This window comes from Herpailurus yagouaroundi, unplaced genomic scaffold (assembly GCF_014898765.1).
Source record: "Herpailurus yagouaroundi ecotype Mexico unplaced genomic scaffold, PumYag 140, whole genome shotgun sequence".
NCBI classification, from domain to species: domain Eukaryota; kingdom Metazoa; phylum Chordata; class Mammalia; order Carnivora; family Felidae; genus Herpailurus; species Herpailurus yagouaroundi.
The window spans coordinates 84810926-84821699 of NW_024412395.1; the positions used below are offsets into that span (position 1 = coordinate 84810926).

Consider the following 10774-nt stretch of genomic DNA (forward strand, 5'->3'; position numbering starts at 1 on the left):
TTAATTGGGGTCCTCCCTCCTTTGTCTTGGTTAGTTTAACTAAAACTTGTCAATTTTGTTCATTTTCTTAGGAAGGGAACTCTTATTTCGTTGATCTTTTCTTTTGTCCTTTCATTGTCTATTTCACTGATTTCTGCTGAGATATTATTTTTGTACCTGCTGCTAATATTTGGTGTTGGGGGTTGTTTTTTCTGTTTTTCCCTGTTGTTCATGTTAGAGTGTTATTTGTGATCTCTCTTCATTCTTTTTTTGTTTTTTTTTTAAGTTTATTTATTTTGAGAGAGACAGAGAGCAGGGGCAGAGAGAGAGAGGCAGAGAGAGAGAATCCCAGGCAGGCTCAGCTCTGTCAGTGCAGAAGTGGATGTGGGGTTCGAACCCAGGAACTGTGGGTCATGACCTGAGCTGATATCAACCGTTGGAGGCTTTACCAACTGAGCTATGCAGGCGCCCCTGTTCATTCTTAATGTCATTTTTAATAAAACATTATGCTGAGAACTTCTTTTGCTTTACCTTACAGTCTTCGTTGTTTTTGTGTTTGTTTGTTTGTTTCTGGGTACTTAGATTTCCTCTTTGGTTAATGTGTTTGTTCCGGTTTGGTGTAAATCTACACGTTTGGGAATTTTCCAAAATTCTCCCGCTAGTGAATTTTGCCTTCATACCACTATGCCCATAAAAGAACTTAATATGATTCCAGAGCCAAGACTCTAGCCTACCGGACGCTCTTGGAGGCACTCTATGTGGTATGTTAGGAGACACTGTATTGCGGAGGCTTCGTGAGTGGCTGTGCAAGTGCCAAAGAGCACTCAGCCCTTTGAGCTCTCCAATTTTAGTCTGGGAAATCATGGCAACACCTGATAAAAGAACACACTTCAGTAGTCATCACGCAGTAAGCGTGTCAACAACCAACGTGCCCTTTAGGCAGTGACCATGGCTGCTTGCTTTAGCTGATGTGTCCAAACAGTTGAAAGAGATGTTGTCTCTTTCTCGTGTGTAACGTCGTTGCTGCCTGCACCAATTGTTCTAATAATGTACCGTGGACTTGTTTTGAGGAGAAATCATAAGAGACATGGACATAAAATGATTGCCGTGAATGAAAATATTTTCATTACACTCACCAACGTCCCTTAGAAACAGATGGCAGGCTGGCTGGAAAGGCCACTGGGGAAGGAGTTTGCATGATTAGCAGAGAGAGGGGGTAGGGAGACTGCAGGCAGGAGCATTAATGGAGATTTTCTCAGGAAGGAATGCTAAACAAGGTAAGCAAGGCATACAAGCTATTATTGGAGAATTGCAGAGTTTTTGTGGACTCCGGGCTATAGGATGGTTTCCAGTTGTCTGGTTCTTTGCCCAGTAGTGATTAGGGCAGGAATTGAGTCCTGGGCTGTCGAGGTGGCTTGAAAGGGTGTTTGGGATGTGGAGTCAGGGACTGGTTCACTTGCATATCAAAGCTTTGCTAGTAGGCAATTTGTTATTGCTTGGAATTAGTTAATCCAGGGTGGGTGGTTTCCTTGAGTCTAATACCTCCTAATTCCACATACCTAAGAAAATATAGTTATAAAATATTTATTCATTGGGGAGCCTGGCTCAGTCGGTTAAGTGTTGGACTCCTATTTTCAGCTCAGGTCATGATATTGTGATTCATGAGTTAGAGCCCCATGTTGGGCTCCATGCTGATAGTTCAGAGCCTGCTTGGGATTCTCTCTCTCTCTGCCCCTCACTTGCTCATTCTCTCTCTCTTTCTCAAAATAAATAAATAGACTTAAACTATACTCATTTTGAGAGAGCAGGAGAGCACGCACATGGACACATTCAGGGGAGGAGCAGAGAGAGACAGAGAGAGAGAGAGAGAGAGAGAGAGAGAGAGAGAATCCCAGGCAGGCTCCTCGATGTGAGTGCAGAGCCTGGCATGGGGCTCAATCTCATGAAGCGTGAGATCACGACCTAAGCCAAAATCAAGAGCCAGACGCTTAACCACTGAGCCACCCAGGTGCCCTGAGAAAACATAGTTACTACTATTGGCCCTGTGATGCTCAGGCATCTTAAGGTGTTTTGGTGGAACTGTGCAGATATGTTAGCCTTAGTAGATATGCAAGATGAATATCTTCTATAGATCTGCTGTGCAACGTTGTGCTCAGAAACAAGAATACTACATTGTACACTAAGAATCTGTTAAGAGGGTATATCTCATGTTGAATGTTCTTACCACAATAAAATAAAATATTACAAAACAAGTATAATAGTAGGGAACTACATTACTGAAATATTTTAAGAGGCAAACAAGGAGAAAACACACCCATTAGTAAGATTAGCCTAACTTGGAAGTTGGTTCCCAGCCAGCCATGAAAATAAGTTAGGGATTTGTACCATACATACAGGTCAAAGAATCGTGATCCATGTTTCATAGATATAATGCCTCAAAACCTTGGGCAACATTAGATAAAGTCTTAGATGTCCGTTGATAGTTCTGTGTGACTAGATTTTGTCTACTGATGGCAGTGACTCTGGTTGAAAAGCCTGCAACTCCCAACGATGTGACCTATTCCCCAAAAGGGAATGAAAATAGGGTCACGTCTATGCTTTTGCCAAAGTGAGGTTGAAGGGAATGGTGCTTCTTGAGATTGACATATAGTCATGGGAAACCCCGGTGTGAGCAGGATTGAATGGGAATCCCATTTTCGTAGGGCAACACCAGGTACAGGTGACATTGATTTTTGTTATTAGGGCCCTAAGAAAAGCCCAATCCTGAAGTATGTGGCTTCAGGCAAAATTGGGATCCTAAGCATAGTTGTTTTTTTTTGTTTTTTTTTTTTTGTGGACTTTTGTGTGCTGTATGAAGGCCAAACATCTCCGTTGGGATGGAGCAAAAATGCCAATAATTTTTAGCAGTGAGGGTTGGTACAAATCCTATCCAGAGGGCCCCCTAATTAGAATGGTTGTTTGAAATCTTAGGAGCTTGGTATAATGGAAGTATTGAAGCGAGTTGGACCTTTTCTCGGCTGCTTAACCTTCACTTATAGGCCATCTCGGAACTATGTCGGTGGGATATGCATGTAGAAGTAGGATGGTGGTAGGTTTATGGATCTCAAGCCCCACAATTGCAGGCAGTTAAACTCTGTGCTGCCATTCCTGTCGATTGTAAATATTGCTAGTATCAGAATGACTTTGGGGAAGACAGGTGCATGGTCTTTGGCTTTAAACGTATGGGTGGTAAGGTTGCTAGGCAAAGAATGAGTGGTTGTTGGCGGCTATGCAAAGTCTGATGATGAAGCAGATTTAGAAAGCTGGGTTGGGGTGCCTGGGTGGCTCAGTCGGCTGGGTTTCCGACTTCGGCTCAGGTCATGATCTTAGAATTGGGCTCTGTGTTGACAGCTGGAGCTTGCCTTGGATTCTGTGTCTCCCTCTCTGTGCTCTGCCCGACTCATTCTCTGTCTCTCTCTCTCTCAAAAATAAATAAATATTAAAAAAAAAAAGAAAGTTGGGTTGGTGAAGTGAAAGGGTGTGGTGAGTGGATGGTAGTGGTCTAACTACCATTCTGACAGGAGCTAACAAGAATCAGCCGAGACGTGTAGCATGACACACAGAAAGGGCCAGTCTTGTGAACGGAAAATTAAACATGGAGTCTAGCTGTAGTTGAGGGTATATTTCAAGTGACAGCCTCAAAGATACATTTTTTTTTGAGCCCCTGTGAACCTTTTCTGTGTGCTTCACTTCCCTCCGTGAATGTTCTTCTCTGTCTAAGCAGATCCTACTCACCTCCCCAGGCCGAGCTCAAGTTTGCGCTTAACTACTCGCATTGGAGGGCGAATTTTGAGAGATACTGTCAAGATACGTGTTTCTGATCCTGTCGTTTATCTTACCGATCCCAGGTTTCCTAGCATTGCTTTGCAACCACGCAGCTTGTCACTTGGAGTTTGAAGGCAGGATAGGATATAGTAAGATCCCGGGTGAGGCACGTTGCTAGCTCCGGGGTGGGGGGGCGGGAGGGGGGGTGGGGGGCGTGGAAATAGACATTTGGTGGATGATCCTGTTGTAAACGATCCCAGGGAAGTTCAGGGTCAGGAGTCGGGGAGGATGGCATAAGTGTGGAGCGATGCAACTGGGTTGAGTCCAAGGGATAATTTTGAGTAAGAGCTTGAGCAGGAGGTGAGGTCACTTTTAGCAGTGAACTCCTGTGCCGGCAGGGGCGATGCCTCCTGCCGTGAGGCCCTCTCCAACAGCGAGCCAGAATTCTTTCCGAGAAGTCAGTAAGTCCTCCATAGCCTGGCTCCTCTGTTTTGCTGCCAGAAAGCCACGATACAGGGCTGTCAGGTGGCGGATGGTCTGTGCTCAGGCCTGCGGTGGTTTGAACTAAAATTGTTTAGGTGGGCCCAGGTTCAGAGGGCATCGGCCCCTTCAGATTTTGGGAAAAAAAAAAAAAAAAAAAAAAAGACTCCAGTTTTGACTCCAGTTTGCTTTTCACTGTACGGTCACCTAGAAGGGGCCCTGGAGTCCATTTAGTTGCAAACCGTGTACCTGGTGTTTCTGAGGATATCAGAATTCCTCTCTGGACCTTCCCCAAGTCCCCTGGTGGGGCTCCTGCTCCAGAGCCGGTCATCAAAACTTTCTTTCTCCACTGTCTAATGTCTGTTAGTTTAAATTTTTATTTAGCCACTATGTTAAGCAGAAAAAAAATCCAGAAGACTCCTAAGCCATAACATGGTAAGTGCACAGCGACACTGTCACTCTCCCCCACCTTCTTCCTCCCTGTTTCTTACAACCTCCTTTGTGCCGTGATTGATTTTATTATTTCCTGAGTTGCATTTCAGAGTTTCTTTGTGGAAATATAATTATATATTCCTAGTTCTGCCTTTCTCGCACAAAATTCATTACATTTTGCTTTTTTGTCACCTAATGTATTCCAGAGCTCTTCCTAAATAATATTTGAGTGTCATCTATTAGTTTTTAAAAATGGGGTCTACGGAATTCATATTAGCCTCTAAAATCATCCTTATGGCAACTATATATAAATGGAATAATTCTATAGTGTTGCAAGTTGACCAGTGAAAACAATTGAGGTGGGGGGAGGCAGGGGAGTTTAAATAGAGGGAAAGGCTCAAGAATATAGTTCTCATATTGATGATTTCATCATATAAAAGCCAACAGTAATTATTTTTTTTTAAAAGTTAAAGCTCCAGAGGGCATAAACTTTGAAATGAATTAAAAAAAATTTTTTTTTTGTCTTTAGTTGGAGATAGTATTTTTTTTAAATTTTTTTAATGTTTATTTTTGAGACAGAGAGAGACAGACCATGAACGGGGGAGGGTCAGAGAGAGGGAGACACAGAATCTGAAACAGGCTTCAGGCTCTGAGCTGTCAGCACAGAGCCGGACGCGGGGCTCGAACTCACGGACCGCGAGATCATGACCTGAGCCGAAGTCGGCCGCTTAACTGACTGAGCCACCCAGGCGCCCCGAGATAGTATTTTTTTTAACGTTTATTTATTTTTGAGACAGAGAGAGACAGAGCATGAATGGGGGAAGGTCAGAGAGAGGGAGACACAGAATCCTAAACAGGCTCCAGGCTCTGAGCTGTCAGCACACAGCCCGACGCGGGGCTCGAACTCACGGACCGCGAGATCATGACCTGAGCCGAAGTCGGCCGCTTAACCCACTGAGCCACCCAGGTGCCCCTGAATTTTGAATTAAAGGAAGGAACAAGTGAGGGTGCCTGGGGGGCTCAGTCAGTTGAGCGTCTGACTTCGGCTCAGGTCACGATCTCGCGGGTCATGGGTTTGAGCCTGCGTGGGGCTCGCTGCTGTCAGCACAGAGCCTGCTTGGGATCCTCTGTCCCCTGCCCCTACCCCGCTTGTGCTCTCTCTCTCTCTCAAAAAGGAAGGGGGCGCATGGGTGGCTCAGTTGGTCGAGTGTCCTATTCTTGGTTTCTGCTCAGGTCATGATCTCACGGTTCAGTTACTGAGTTGGAGTCCTGTGTTTGGCGTTTCTCTGTTTCCCTCTCCCTCTGTCTCTATGTCTCAAAATAAATAACGTAAAAGAAAAAAAAAAAAAAAAGAAGGAACAAGTGTGTGGTTAGTCCTGATTATCACCAGAAGTTAGGAGCATTATCTTTCAGGATTAAAAATTGTGCTTTTCTGATAGCAAGAAAAAAAACAAGGTAAAGAAACAACGTGCTAGTAGAAACAAAAGAGGGGAAGGAGTGAAAGAAAAAAGAGAAAGAGTAGACTATGGTAAGAATTGGTAAGGAATTATTAGAAAAAAAAAAAACTATAGCAAAGGATGCCCTATTTGATGTCTTTGTATAAAGACGTATTATGGGTGAGGGGCGCCTGAGTGGCTCAGTCGGTTAACCATCCTACTTGGGCTCAGGTCATGATCTCACAGTTTGTGAATTTGAGCCCAGCATAGGCAGTTTGTCAGCACAGAGCCTGCTTCGGATCCCCTGTCTCCTTCTCTCTCTGCTCCTCCCTCGCTCATGCTGTTTCTCTCAAAAATAAGGAGACCTTAAATTTTTTTTTTCAAAAAAAGATGTATCACAGAGGTATCCACATAATGTAAAAGTGGGAAGGAGTTGGCTTGACTGGATTAAAGGAAGAACAGAATGGGAAGACTGTGACAAAGAAGTTAGATCTCATTGCACAGAAGTTTAAATCAGCGGGGGAACACGTTATGATATTAGAGTTTTTATATTAGTCGCTGGTCCTGCTGCCACTCCTTTGTCCACATCTACTCCAGACAGATAGGAGCAACTACTAAAAAACTATTTCTTGTCTTTAGTTCCGGCGGATCATTTGTATGTTTCGTTAAAAACAGGCTCATAGTGCTCTGTAGCGCTTTGCCGACTTCAGTCATTTTTAAGTTCTCGTGTGATAGATGAGGGTTAAACTCATTTGCAGAGTTCTCTCCCGGCTCTCTTCTCCCCACACTGACATCCACCAACGTTTTCTGTGTGTCCACCATATACCTCTGCCACTTTAAAGTATAGACTTTAACTTGCCTTCCTTTTCCAAGAACCTATTTGTTCCTTGTTCCAACTATCACCCTTACCCTCTGTCTTTTGAGTGACATTTTTGTCAAAGATGGGGACTATCTTACAGAGAGGAATCAAGAACAAGACAAAATGCATGGAGATATCTTGTGATCATTCTCATTAAATTTAACATTTTGATTTGGATGGGGCATATGAGTGAATTCTTTTCTATTAAACATGACATTATACTCTTTATATACTTCTAAAGTTTATTTGTTTATTTTTGAGACAGAGACACAGAGAGAGAGCGAGAGCAAGCGAGCTCTCACACATGCTGGGAAGGGGCAGAAAGAGAGAGGGAGAATGAGGATCCCAAGCAGGCTCTGCACTGACAGTGGGCTCAAACTCACAAACTGTGAGGTCATGACCAGAGCTGAAATCAAGAGTCAGACGCTTAACTGACTGAGTTTCCCAGGTGCTCCATATACTGTTTATAAAAATGCCAGGGTAGGGGCACCTGACTGGCCCAATTGGCAGACCATGCGACTCTTCATCTTAGGGTCGTGAGTTCAAGCCCCACATTGGGCATGGAGCCTACTTTAAAAAAAAAAAAAAAAAAAAGAAGCCTGGCTAATGGGTAAAATCTTCATGATAACTTCGCCTGACTATGAATAGGTATATGTGCACTAATAGAATTTTAGGGAAAAATAAACTCTAAACTAATAGAATCTAAGTTCTTTTATGATTCAGGAAAAAGGAAGATCTTTTTCCTTCAGACATTAGCCTAATGTTAGCTTAAACAGCTTACAAAACATCAGCATTATCAGAATGATTTCTGGACATAAAATAGCAGTTTTTGGACATAAAATTCTTCCTTTGAAGAAAGAATGTGAAATAACACATACATAGGATCTTTTTTCTCCCTGGGGAGGGAACATACAAACCCAACCTTGATACTTAGTGTCCTTTAAAGAAATATTAGTGAATGAGTTTAGCTCTATAATGGATTAATAAAGGATTGTGGGGATCTGAAAAAGTTTAAAGCTTAACCTTACAGATAATTAAGCTCTGCCAAAAAAAGTACCCATTGCCAGTAGACAGAAATGTAGTCTGGAAGGACTACTAACTGGATGCAGGATGAAACTTCTTTTAATTTTATATGATGGGGCGCCAGGGTGGCTCATTTGGTTGAGTGCCTGACTCTTGATTTTGGCTCAGGTCATGATCCCAGGGTTCTAAGATTGGGCCTTTTGTGGGGGCTCTGCACTAGCATGGAACCTGCTTATGATTCTCTGTCTCTCTCCCTCTGCCCCACTCGTGCACAGTCTCTCTCTTTCTCTAAAAATAAGAAAAAAATTTTTATATGATAGTATCATGTTGAAAAACAATGCTATCAACTAAACTAAAACACGTTGATTTTTTGGTAATTTAGTGTTTTATTTCATACTTCGTGAAATAACCCTTTCAGACTTAGATTTATTATGTGTCAATCTTGTGTGTGCACATAAAGGGAGATGTAAGTAAAATTGGTTAAGGGGTTCCAAAATTTCTTTGCATTCAAAACCCACCTTTTCTAAAACACTTTTTGTATCAGTTGTTGATGGCTGTGGTTTTCCATACAGTATTGTCTTCTGGGCCACCAAAAGTGTTGGAGATGTATCGACTCCTAAGAGTGCCCTACTACTGAATCTAGGGTTTTTGTTTTGTTTTGTTTTGTTTTTTTTCCTCAAGTCGCTGATTCTATTCTGAAGGCTTCCAGGCTGGCATTGTCTGATCTAACCAGAAGAGGTCAATGGGTAGTTTCCCGGTAACACATAGGATTCATTTTACTTCTTCAACGATTTTTTTTTGATTCAAACTTAGAGGGGTTGTAATTGACAAACCATACCATCAGAAATAATATCTAAGTCATTTCAGTGTGTGTGTGTGTGTGTGTGTGTGTGTGCGCGCGCGCGCTAGGCTTATTTAACTGTTTATTTGTAGGTTTCCAAAACGCATGAAGAACTAATGTTCTTGGTAAGGAACTCGGGTTTCTCAGAAGTCTAAGCTCTTTTAGCCAGTCCCATCTCTTTTTTATATGCTGTTAATTTCCTCCTTTAAGGGTTGTGGGTTTTATTAAACAATGCACTTAACTCAGTTGAAATAAGGACAATGTGAAAAGCCACATTCAATTTTCTATATGTGGAGGTGCTGACATCCAGGTTAATACAGCTACCTGGCCAGTAATATTAAGAGACCAGTTTGTAAAATGCATCTTGATTTCTGAGATGTTGAAGTGTGAAAAATGTGTGTCTTCGCATCTGTGAAATGCATTATGTCATGGTGGCTGGGTTAATGTATAATGGGTTTTCTTTCACCATTTCCAAGGTTGGGATGTACCTTAAAAGCTTGCCTTAAAAAAAATCAGTATACATATATATATATATTTTTTTGGTGTGTTAAAAAAATCTAAATAGCTGCAATAGCCCAGGTTTAAAGTCGGAGAAAGATGTAGGGGGCGAGGCAAGAGCTAAGTAATACACAAGAATGGAAACTGTGGAAGCAAAAGCAATGGTGAATTTAAAAAAAGGGACAAAGTCACAAGCTTATTAAAAAAATGTAATGACAATGACAACAATAGCCAAAGAACAAGGTAGCTCATTCTAAGATTATTGTTACCTAAAACATAAGCTCTTTAATCGGAGGCTCTCTCCACTTTAGGGATGCTCATTTTCCTTATGACAGATTTTAATGATATATTCAGTATTGTGACTGATTCCGGTTTGTGTCCCCCTCATTACAGTCAGCTGTTTTTGCACACCACCATATTCGCAGTGGGTGGTACAGAATACCATTGAATGACTGAGGGGATTTCGGTTAATATTCGTAACCCTTTCATGTGCAGGGGAGGTCTTTGAATACCTACCCTCCTTAAGCCTCAGTTGTCTCTTTTGTCAACTGGGAATAATAGGATTCCTAGTAAGATCCTCTAAAGGGTTGCTTTGAGGATGAAATGCAAGAGTACATATATAAACCTTAAACGCAGTGCCTAGCACAAAGTAAGCGCTCATTAAACAGGAGCTTTTGTTTGCTGCAGCTCACTGCGGCAAACACACACGAACGGCGCAAACGCCGGGCCCTCTCAGCGGAATTTTCTTTTCGACGTTCGTCTGTTGCTGGGAATTGACAAGCAATTTCCCCCTGGGCCCTCAAATGCTAAAACCTTCGTGTCTATCTCGCGTCCTAACTCCGCTGTGAGCCCAGTCATTTTGGTTAGAACAGGTTTGATTTTACAAGCTCCGGAGTGGGGCCCTGACCCCGGTGGAAGTGTTCGCTTTAAAAGATCTGCGGGAGGGGAGGGTTGGGGCGGGAGGAAGGGGGCTCCAGCGCCGGGGGGCGGGGGTGGGCAGGGGGCGGTGCGCGGCTCCTGCGTCAGAAGGGGCCCTGTTTTCGCACCTTCCCTGACGTCAAAGCTCAGTCAGGACTGCAGCGCTACGTTCCCGGTGGATGTCTACGTGGGCTGAGTCGTGACTCGGGGCCCGGGTCTTGCGAGTGACGCTCGCACTTCGCTCCTCGTCTCACACCGGCGGGAGAGGCCGGGGGGCTCCTCTGTGTGGCTCCGCGGGCTGCGGGCGGCAGGCAGCGGGCGGCCGCGGCGCCCTGGACGGCCCGGGGGGTCCGGGCACCGCCATGGAACCAGAATAGGAAGGGAGCGCGCCCACCGGTCCTCGGCCTGCGCCCAAGCCCGGGAGGAATCCGGGAGGCCTCCGCGGAGGTGAGAACCGCGCCGCAGAGCACCGTGGCGGCGGCGGCGGGCGCGGGCGCGGGCGGG

The 10774-nt window shown here is 43.9% G+C and overlaps 1 protein-coding gene across 1 annotated transcript in view; it reads left to right on the forward strand.

The window, feature by feature from the left end:
* The first annotated feature begins 10417 nt into the window (after positions 1-10417).
* Positions 10418-10774, forward strand: part of ZDBF2 (zinc finger DBF-type containing 2) — a 32809-nt gene continuing 32452 nt past the window's right edge. The window contains exon 1 of the mRNA XM_040475999.1: positions 10418-10717. The gene's annotated coding sequence lies outside the window, so the exon portion shown is untranslated. The remainder of the gene's footprint in view (positions 10718-10774) is intronic.